This window comes from Vicugna pacos, chromosome 16 (genome assembly GCF_048564905.1).
Source record: "Vicugna pacos chromosome 16, VicPac4, whole genome shotgun sequence".
Lineage (NCBI taxonomy): Eukaryota > Metazoa > Chordata > Mammalia > Artiodactyla > Camelidae > Vicugna > Vicugna pacos.
Window position 1 is genome coordinate 60822909 of NC_133002.1, and position 11088 is coordinate 60833996.

Genomic DNA, 11088 nt, shown 5'->3' on the forward strand with positions numbered 1-11088 from the left:
GACTCGGGCTGCTGTAACGAAAGGTCCAGAGACCAGGCAGCTTAAACAACATTTTTTTTCTCACAGTTCTGGAGGCTGGAAGTCCGAGATCAAGGTGCCAGCTGGTCAGTGTCTGGTGAGAGCCCTCTTCTGGGCTCACACGTGTCCACCTTCTCCTGTGTCCTCACATGGGGGACAGGGTGGGGAGCTCTCTGGGGTCTCTCCTATAAGGCACTAACCCCATTCATGGGGGCTCCACCCGCATGACCTAATCTCACCTCCCAAAGGCCCCGCCTCCTGATAACATCACATCGGGGATCAGTTTAACAACATAAACATCGGGTGGTCGCAAACATGCTGTCTACAACATAATGGTGGAAAGACCCAAGTTCTTGTCAGCGAGTTTCTCTCTTTCAAGTTTGGGGGTCTCCATGAGCGAGTCAAGGAGAGGTGATCCAGGAGCCCATTGGTTCATTCAGTAGGAGTCTCTGAGCCTGAGCCCCGAGCATCGGGCAAGTGCCCAGATGCCGGGAGTACGACCAGGGACAGGCCAGCTGCCTGCCCAACGGGAGAGAGAGAGCCTGGCAAACAGACAAATTAAATGCAATTTGATGAGATGCAAAACTAATCAAAGTCAAACCTTTCAAACTTGCCAGTACCAGGAGATCCAGCAACCTGGTGTCTCACCCCTCCCCACACACCTCAGTCTCCATGTCCTGAACCGCACAGTGCCCTTCCAGCCACAGTGCCACCAAAACAAGTTGCCAGGCATCCCCAAGGGGTCACTGGGTTTCTCCTCGTCATGGGGAGCAGGCTTCGTCCTGGAAGACAAATGGCTGGGATTTCAGTTCTGCACTTGTAACCTCCTCGTGGCTTTTCCCCTCTGGGCGTCAGTTTCCCCATCGTTAAAGCCAGAGAGTTGGCTTAAATAATCCCCAGGCCCCCCTCCTGTGATGCGGACCTTCCCCGCTCCCTCCAGGGAGGGGAGCCCGGGACTCTGGCGAGTTCTGAGCTAATAAAGTAACCCCGCTCCCCATGTGGATACAAAACAAGTCTGACAGACGGGTATTAGGGAGTGATGTTCAGGCAGGTTTACCAACACACGGCAGACAAACTGCAGATTAGAGCCGGTTCCCCAGACCCAATATTTACAAACAGTCTCAGCATTAACGTGGGCACGCAGCTTCCCGCGCCACTAGTGCGGCCTCCCCTCCGCCCGCCCGGCGGGGCTCCGGCCTCACCGGTTCTCAGGAGGAGGAACAGCAGCAAGGCGCTGTCTCTCCCGCCCAGCATGCCCGCCCTGGGGTTCCACTGTCAAGCGCTGCTCCCGACGGTGCAGCAAGGGCCCCTCCCCGGGATGTCAGCTCCAAGTGGCAAAAGTGCCCCCACCCAGCAACGTGCACAACGCGGGGCCTAAGGCTGCTGCCCCCGGCGGAGCGCTGAGTCTGGAAGGCACACGGGACGTCGCATCTGGAAGCAGATGCCTCTGCTGGATGGAGCAGCAGCTGTGAAAGCCGCCCTGCTCTGCCTTGTGCTTGAGAGGCGGGGAAGCCGTCCCTCCCACAGAATGTCCCCAGGCACCATGTTCTTAGGATCAACACGGTCACATAACTAGATAACAAGGATCCTGGCATATAATTCACCACCAACCAAGTGTCGGCCGTGGTGTTTAAAGAACGCTGTCTTCATGGCTTTAGCATGGAAAGGGCCCGACAGTGCCACCCACCCTTGCCAGGTGGGTGTCCCTGTCAATCAGTTTCTCAACCCTGGCACCATTGGCAGCTGGGGCCGTCCTGGACGCTGGAAGGCGTTAAGCAGCACCCCTGGCCTCCATCCTCTAAATGCCAGAGCACCGCACACACACCTCCACCCCAAGCTGTGACAGTCAAAGAGGTCTCCAGACACTGCCAGATGTCCCCTGGGGCAAAGCCACCCCTGGCTGGTAACACTGCTGTAAACTGAAGTCCCACGGGTACACCCGGGGGCAAGAAGCATGCCGCAGGCCAGGCGTGGAGGACCAGGCACCCTGCCCAGCAGGCCCCGCCGCCGGGAGCGCTCGGACTCACCGCGCTTCACACGAGTTTGCCAACAAGGGAGAAAGCCCACTGCTTCATCTCCAAGCAAAGGGCTGTTCCCGGAGGGCTGTGCCGTGGCCCTCTGGTTTCATCTTGCACCACCGAGCTCTCTGACGCCCAGTCCCACCCCCGTTGGGGAGGACTATCTGCACCTCTGAAGCTCCCTCAGACCACACACGTGTAAATCCAATTGAAGTGTTCAGGCTCACCGGGACCTCAGTGTCCAAAGGCACCTGGCCGGGTTCTCTGGGAAGTGCACTAGAACATCACTCGTCATCCGTTTTTCTAAGCTTGGATTTTTGTAATGGGAACCTCTTTTCTTGTCTGAGTATATATCCTATGTGTATAAATTTCACATCAAAAGGCATGGGAACGCGTTTTTATTTGGAATTTTGATGCAATCTCCTGAGATAACGGGCGAAACGCTGAGGATGTCCCCCGCCCAGGGTGGAAGTCACTGACCTCCGGCCTGGCACAGAAGCACAGGGAAAGTGGCTGGATCCTGCTGCACCTGGGCTCTTGCGTCCCAGTGCCCCTCGCAGCTGGCCTGACCTCCATGCAGGGACGCGGGGCCCCGACGTCCAAGCTGGGGCCCCACAGTCACCCCGGCGTCTCAGCCACAGCCCAGGGACAAGAGCCGGGAAAGGAGGCTGCTCCCCGAGGCTCCCCCACTTGCCGAAAGTAACAGGCATTCACTTCCACTCACAGCCCACAGGGAGAACTAGCCACGTGACCCCCAGGGGCGTGCGGCCTGGAGCACAGCCCCACGGCGGTCAGCCAGCCGCTCAGGTCAGCGGGTCAGCAGGCGCCACTCACACGGCTCGTCCGAACCTGACTGGGGCACTAAGCCAAGCGGCTTCCTTCCCCATCCATGCATTCTGTCCCCCCTGCCATTGGTATTAAGTCCCAGGGAGTCAGGACAGGCCCTGACAGAGAGGGAGGGCAGGACAGCCGCCCACACACCCAGCCAAGGAGCGGCCCCAGCCCCACTACTGAAGCAGCAAAGTAAAATAAAATAAGGAAGGGTCTGATCAGCAGAGTCCCCAGCAGTCAGAGCAGAGGACACTGGGACTGACAAGTCAAAGGCGGGTGGGGGGAGGGCGGCAGTTCTGTTCTGGCTAAACCACGTCCCGGTGGCTGGACGTGAAATGGGCGCTGGCCCCTAGTTCTGTCACTGCGCACACAACTAAAGGACACGGCCTGGATGAACCAGGCATGCCTTGTCCTCTGCAGAGGGCCCTGTGCAGACAGGGTGCCTACCCCCCTTTCCTGACACCTGCGTTGGTGAGACAACCAGGCACTTTTGTGGAACAAAACCACCGTGTGACACCAACCCAGCCCCTCCTGCTCTTAGCACTGCAGCCCGTGAGGCTGAGGACTGCGGTGGGGGGGGACACAGAAGGACCCCACAGCTGGCTGACCCACAGGGCACCTGCCAGCACCCCCTACCAGGGGACAATCCAAGGTCAGGTACCGCCATCCTGAGCCCCCCTCCTCCTCGTCTCTCCTGGGGGGACCACCACTCTCTGCACCCCTCACTCTTGGCTGCTTCTGTGCTCAGGACCAGCCTCCTTCTGCATCTGGGAACCGCCCCCACCTCGAGCTCGCACCACCTCCCTCTGCCAGGGTTGTCCAGCCAGCTTGCCAGCAACTATGCTCTGCTTTTTCTTGTCTTTTTTTTAACCAATTGCCCTTCTGGGAGAGAGGAGAAAAGCCCGGTCTTTCAAAAACTCCATCCTGCCGTGGCACGTACAGCATCCACCGGCGCTGAAACCAACACTGGAAGAGGAGCTGGAGGGAGGGCAGCCCCGCAGCGGTGCGCGGAGCTCTGCGCCGGGCACCACGTCTCCTGGGTGTCCTCTCCCCCGCCGCCCCTCCCTCCAGCCGGTCTCTCTCACATCTATTTTTGTGGCTGATCAGTGTGCCTGTTTCCCAACCAAGGGCTCACGTACGTGTATTTCTATACATTACTCCCTCCATGGAGGCTTCCGAGCCATGCAAATGGCACCTTATGCAAATCAAAGCCTCCTCCATCTGCTTCCGATATTCCCCACTTCCCCTTAATAACCTGTTTTAGGGGATGCGGTACATGTAGCAGATGATACAACTTTATTTTTGTAAACCCAGTTGGTCCTGGAGTGCTGGCAGCCACAATAATAGAAGAACGCGCCTGTTACTGCCTCTCAGCGAGTTTGCCGTCAGGCAGCACCTCATTAAAACAAGCCGGGAGGGGCTCCGAGAAGAAGGGAGGGGCGCGGGGTGGGGGGGTCCCAGCAGAGCCGCACGCAGAATCCTGGCCTGTCCCTCTTTCTCCTTGGTCAGTGTTTGCTGTGGGTTGAACTGTATCCCCCAAAAAGATGTGTGGAAGCGCTAACCCCTGGGACCCCTTATTTGAAAGCACGTCTTTGTAGATGTAATAAGATGTAAGTCAAGATGCGGTCATGTTGGAGGAGTGCAGGCATTTAACCCAATAGCATGGGTGTCCTCACGAGAAGAGGACAGGACACAAGGAGGAGGCCGAGTGACAACAGAGGCAGAGGCTGGAGTGATGCAGCCACAATCCAAGAAATGCCAAGGATGGCTAGCAACCGCCAGAAGCCAGGAGAGGCTCAGAAAGTCTCTCCCCTGGAGGTTTCAGAGGGAGCGGGGCCCTCCAGCACCTCCCTTACCGCCCCTCCGAGAGACTTCGCAGGTGCTGGTGTGACTGGGACAGTGTCTATTTTCGCTGCCCACTGTGCCCCCAGCCCCTGCATCAGGGCCTCGGGGTCGGTGCCCAGAGGTGCTAGGTATGTGCCCCCCGGTGACACAGTGAGCGGGGCGGGGGGGGGCAGGGAAACACCGCTCAGAGTCGGCCGTGTCTTCTGAGACCTCTTCCGGTGCCCAGAGGATCCTCTCAGCATCAAAAGCTCACCTTCACCCAGTGAAGGGAACCCAGGATTCGTGCACTGATTTTTAAACTTCTGTCAGTCTACAGTTACTTCCAAAAAGAAAGGTAAGGGGGGAAAAGCTCAATTTCTTTTTCCTTTGACACGATGCTGCAAAGCCCGGCAAAAGCTTGCCCTCCCCATCCTCCCCGACTCCCGCCCTCCGCCGCGTACAGCACCTGGCTCACAGGTGGGCCTGAGGCCTGACAGCCAGGAAGCAGAGCCTGACCTCAGCGAGCTGTGAAGAGAGACTTTCAGGGTAGAGAGCTGTCACTTAGAACCTAGGTTTTCGAACACCCATGGAAACAGCTCCACGGCTCCCAGGAGAGCGCGGTACAAGGGCCCAGGAGCACCTAGTGGATTCACACAAAGAAGGCAGGGAGCTGGAGGAGCCTGGGGAGGCTGGCCCCCAGCGAGGCGCCCGGTGCAGCGGGAGCTGGCCTGTCCTGAAGTGCTTTCGCAGGGAGGGGGCTTGGTGCAAGGCCACGGGGAAGCAACTGGCCACAGACCCCGCTAGTGGACACAAGTCTGTGCAAGGAGGGGACCTTCCGAAGGAAATGGTGTGCTAGGTCTGCGGACATGTTGCTGGAGGGGACGCCGGGGAACAGCTGGGGGGCGCTACCAGTCAAGGGAGCCGCGGGTGAGCGTGGAGGAAGGAGGGAGGACAGGAAGAGCTTTTCATCCACCAAAGGGTGGAAGACGAGCCTGAAAGTTTGGGGCGTCCCTGGAAACTCTAGAACAGGTCAGCAAGCCAAGGCCAGCTCGCTACCTGTCTGATAAACAGAGTCAGTGGCCCACATCCGTGTTCATCCGCGTGCTTACTATCTAAGGTGTCTTTCACGCCAATGGCCAAGCTGAGTCTTTATGACAGACACCGTCTGGCCCTAAAATACTGACCACCTGGCCGTTGACAGAACAAGTTTGCAGAGCCTGCTCCATAACACTGAGCCCTGTGGGAGCTAGTCTGAGCTTATACAAAGCCTGAATAGGGGGCAGGGGGGTGGGTTAATGGATGCAAGACATTGAGTGCAGCCCCTACAGAGAGGAGGGACCACCGACAGCATTCTCTTCCCTGCCTCGGGGAACCTCAACACTGACAAAGTGACCCCATGAACCTCGGTGGGGGTGCCAAGCTAGGGTGAGGCACCTACATGGTTAACTGGACTTAAAGCTGTGTTTTCAGAGACAGGAACCTGCCACAAAGTTGACACACGTCAGTGTCGCTGCCAAGGCCCCAGGCCCTGCCCACAGCCTGTGCCTGCCTTCGGGAGAGGGGGTCCTGCTGCGAGCCCACCCTCCCCTTTGGCCTCTGCTCGCTGCTGCGCCAAGGAGGCCCGGGTAGGGCGAGGAGGCTGCAGCCCGGCGGGGAGGGCGGCCCAGGCCAGCGGAGGGCCCGGCTGCCAGGCTCCCTCAGCTCCAGCAACCTCATCGTCTGAGGCGGCTTCACTTTTAAGCAACCAGCGAAGGACAAGCACCCTGCAAATTTAGAACGCGTGATGGCTGGTATTCATCTTAGCACGCGGGGTGCGGGGAGGAGACAGAAAGATGCGCTCATGGCCGTGCCAGCACATCGCAGCCCCCAGAGGCGCCTGCGGAAGGGAATGTCTTCCCCGAGAGGGAAAAGGGAGCAGGCCCCCTGAGGCCAGGCCCCTGCCCCCACCCCGAGGGCTGCCCATCACCACTACACCCACCAGCACGGCCCCACCCAGGCCACCTCATCCCCACCTCTGGGCCCCCCTTTCCTTTCTCACATTTTGCTAAAAATAAAACCCCTTTTGGCAGCACACACACCCAGTTTCCCCAGAACATAAGCTTCCTGGGCATCTAGAAAAGGGAAGAGCGCTACCTCTCATGGAGCCCAGATGGATTCCTGAAAATTTGTGTCAAACCAATTTCTGTAAATCTCATCATGTTCCTAGTGATTCACCTTCATCTGAGAAACACTTCCCTCCTGCCAGCTGCTCTCCTGACCAGCTCCTTCCACGCACACAGACGTGCTCGCCAGCGATGGGCCTGAGCAAACACCAGCTCGAGAGGGGCTGCAGCCGCGGAGGGTCCTCGTGTGATCTGAATGCTCATGCCCAGATTTTGCTGCATCAGGGCTCAGGTTTCCAGGGAGCAGGCTAGGCCGCACCGCGCCCTCCTCAGCGCTTCTTCAGGCCTCGCCTGACTTCTTTCAGGGCGGCGGCACCGGAACCACACCCGTACCTCTCACCTGCCTCCCCATGGCACCGCAAGGCGGTCCTCTGCCGCGTGATAGATCTGAGTGAGACCTGCACAGTAGTGGGGGAGGGAGGGGGAGAGGCAGACTCAGTTTCCCTGCTGTAACATCTACCACGTGCTGGTCCTCAAGGCAGGGAGGGGTGGCCCGCAGCAAAGCCGGACTGGACCGTGCGAGCCTTGGCTGGCACAGAGTGGGTGAGGCAGGCTCCGCATGAGCAGGCCTGCAGGGTAGGAAGACGCCTCTCACTGCAGGACAGAAGCATCAAGGCTGCAGGCAGGGAGGCGGGTGGTGGTGCTGGTGCCGGAGGAGATGGAGAGACAGGGACCCATCCAAGGTCCCAGGCCACTGGACAGGGCAATACACTAACATTTGGGAGGTCAGAGGAGAAGGAGGTGACCGAGGCCCATGCCGTCAGAGTAGGGGGCCTCTCCCTGCTCCTGCGGCCGCTCTCCAGGACAGACCAGCCGGGAGTAATCCTGCGGCTCTAGTCTCCGTCCCCCATGCTGATGGCGCTGGAGAGGGCGCTCAGGGCACACAGGCCTGACCTTACTGTCCTGTCCAATTATGCACAACAGACTCCCAGGACACAAGCGAGGCCACAGGGACCAATTCCCCCTCCACGGCTTTCTTTTGTCAAGTGACTGCTAAAAACTGGGTGTGCTCACGCACATGTGTGAAGGAGGGGGTGACAGCTATTGAAACAGCTCCGAGCAGTCAGGAGCTGAATGTCCACTGACACACAGAAGCGGTGGACCATACTAGTTTATACCAGGGTCGGAGGTGGGGGGCCACCAGCTGGATTATACATTCCTTAAAGGAGGAAAAGAGGGTGGGTATGCGCTCGGCACCCGCCCTAGTTCAAGCCCCACCCAAGGTACTTGACCCTTGTTATTTCATCTCGTCTTCACAGCGTCACCCTCATTTTGTGGGTGAAGGAAGCTGAGCCTCCGAGAGTCGCCCAAGCACGAGCTGGTGGGGGAGCTGGGGTCTGACTTGCAGGGGTCTGCAATGCAGCTGACTAGCTGGGGTCTGACCATGCAGCCTCTGCCCTTCGTTTCTCTCTTGAAGGACCGCCCCGAGTTCGCGACAGGCTGAGCTCTCCATCCTCTCCAGATGCAGGTGGGCACTGAGAGCCAAGTTCCCCGCCAGCCCCAGGGTCCGGGCCTCAGAAATCCTCCAGAGGCCACACCCTGGCCACGCCCTCAGACTCACCCAGCCACGCCCCAGCACACCCCTCAGCTGGCCTGGGTAGAACAGAAGACTAGAGGAGGGTCAAGGAGGGTGGTGATAAGCCCACCTGTCAGGGTCCCTTCCACACTAGGCAAAACCAGCTCTGCCCAGCCCAGGGTCCCAGGGGTGTGAGAGGGAGGGGCTCGGTGTGTGGCCCCTGGGGACGCTAGGGGCTGAGCGTGGCAGCTGCACAGCACAGGAGGGCGACCCCAGCCGCCTCTGGTCTGGGGGTCTGAGCAGCCTCTGGCAAGATCCACAGCTATGGTTTTGTCCTTATTATAAAAGTAATACATATTCACTGCAGAAAATTTAGAAACTACACATATGCAAAAAGGAGAAAATTAAAAATAGCCCCCAATCCCACTGCCCTGAAATAACTCCTGCTAACATTTTGAGCACACATACCCTCCCAGACTTCCCTATGCATAGAATATGTATTTTTGGTACCGAGTGGGATCATACTATACATTCCATTTTGTAACTTTTTCCCATTTAACTGTCTCATACCAAACCCCTAAGGACTCTTCCACAACATCGATTTTAATGGCCGAATTAGCCAAAGAATGCTAGAAGGAGGGCTGGCCGGGGCAGGGGGTGGGTCTTACAAGCCAGAGCACTGCAGCGAAAGCATAAATGGGACAGTGCCCTTTGTCAACAAATCAGCTCTACGGTTACAGAAAAATATGACTTTCTTAAAGAAGTTTTTTTCTCTTTAGTCTAAATTCTACAATATAAAAAACCCTGACTTGAAGACATGCTATTCAGAAGAGAGCCCCCTTCCCCGAGGTCGCCTCTCACTAAAGTGGGTCAGTGATGCACACAGCCAGCTTAGCACCTGGAGGCCTTCCCGTCCACCTGACGCGGGCTCTCTGTAGGTCTGAGAAGGGAAAGCAGAGAGTGATTTAAAACAATCAGGGGTCATGTCTCCCTGTGCGTGGAGGCAACGTACGGAGGACTTGTTGATGGATGAATGAGATTAGGGGGAGGATGTTTATGTATGAAAGGTGATCAGTTCTTAGCAGTGATGAAAGGTTTTACTACTGACCTTTATAACCGTGAAGGTTTCTACACTTGATCTGAGCTCAAAAACAGAGAGAGAGAGGGGTGGAGGAGCCTCCCCTTGGCTGCGGACGTCTTCAGAAGGAAGTATCACAGTTCTAAGGGCTGACCTGACTTCCTCTCACTGCAGGCATCATGGACTGAACGCTTGTGCCCCCATGCAGGCCACTCAAGGACCCCACGAGCAGCTGCCGCTGCGGGTCTCGCACCTCCCTCCGCAGCTTCCTACGCACGCAGGGCCCTCTCTCCTCCCCCTCCCCACTTCCACTCATGGCTGGAACTAAGCAACCCCACGGGGGAAGGGAGGAAAAATGACCATCCCCTTGGCCTGGCAGCTTGACCCCAGAACCCCCATCATACGAACCACCACCCAACTCCCAGACTTGTCCTGTGCCGTGTGTCCTCGGCAACGCCAGAGAAATACACAACCACGTCCTGGAAACCTGCTGCAGTGTGGCTCAGTGAGCAGGTGCTTGTGGTCACATCAGTTCTGTCCAAGGTGCTCCATTGTGTCGATGGACAGATGGACGAGCCAGGCTCCCCGACTCCTGAGCCTGCCGGCCATGGGCTTCCTCTTGTGGAACGAGGCACCAAAAGCTCTAAGAGGAGCAGCCGTGGGCTCCTGGGGCCCCGGCTGGCCCAGCACCTGGGATGGAAAGCCCCCTGCTGTCCCTTCCTTCCTCTGAGGGACCAGGAAGGTATGTCAGTTTCCTGGGGCTGCGGTAACAAACTGCCACAAACTGAGTGGCTTAAAACAACCCGGTTTTACTCTCAAAACGGTTCTGGGGGCTAGAAGCGAAAAACTAAGGTGTCGGCAGACTGTCCTCCCCTCTTCTTATAAAGACACCCGTCCCTGGATTTAGGGTCCACTCTACTCCAGTATGGCCTCATCGTAGCCATGATTAAATCTGCAAAGACCCTAATTCCAATTGAGACCTGATTCACAGGACCGGGGATTCAGGCTTGGGCAGGCAAGGACACAAGGCAGCCAGCAGAGCAGGGTCTCCCCTGGAGGGTCGCGGGTGGACAGGCCCCTACCTGGGCGTGGGGGCCTCTCCCTGCACTGCCTCCCCACCATCTGCGTGCCACCCGGACTCTGCTCCCCCAGTGTGGGGCCTCATGGCCTGCTGATGCTCATGTCCCTCCAACAGAGCCAAACTGTCCCCCGAGCATCTGCTCCCACACATCCCTTTTCTGCCTCTGAACACAAAGGGACAAACCTACTCCCTCCTCCACACGACAGACCTGTGAACAAGCACCACGTGGCAGCAGGCCCACCCACGCCCACCCCGCCTCCCGAGGCTCCTGGTGGCTTCAAGAGCCCCCCTGTGTCATGGGTGTACGTCCCCTCACACCCTAGCTGAGCCAGCCCCCGCTGGCCACTGTCTCTCCTAAAGTGAGACACAGAACTGACCACAGTGCCCTGAGGTCGCCCTCTCCCTTGGAGATGCTTTTCCCCAAACATGCACAGGGCACTGGGGGCGCAAAGCTGGGGGTGCTGGAGAGGAAGGGCCCCGTGCTCAAGCCCCTGGCTCCTGGCTGAGGGGGCAGGGAGGGGACAGGACAGCCCCTCACCCTGAGTCGGGCTGTAGGGTTG

The 11088-nt window shown here is 58.1% G+C and overlaps 1 non-coding gene across 1 annotated transcript; it reads left to right on the forward strand.

The window, feature by feature from the left end:
• Positions 1-9448: 9448 nt before the first annotated feature.
• On the forward strand, positions 9449-9517 carry LOC116283781 (small nucleolar RNA U2-30). Its single transcript, XR_004193487.1, has one exon. It is a non-coding gene; the product is annotated as a small nucleolar RNA U2-30 (small nucleolar RNA).
• Positions 9518-11088: the final 1571 nt, after the last annotated feature.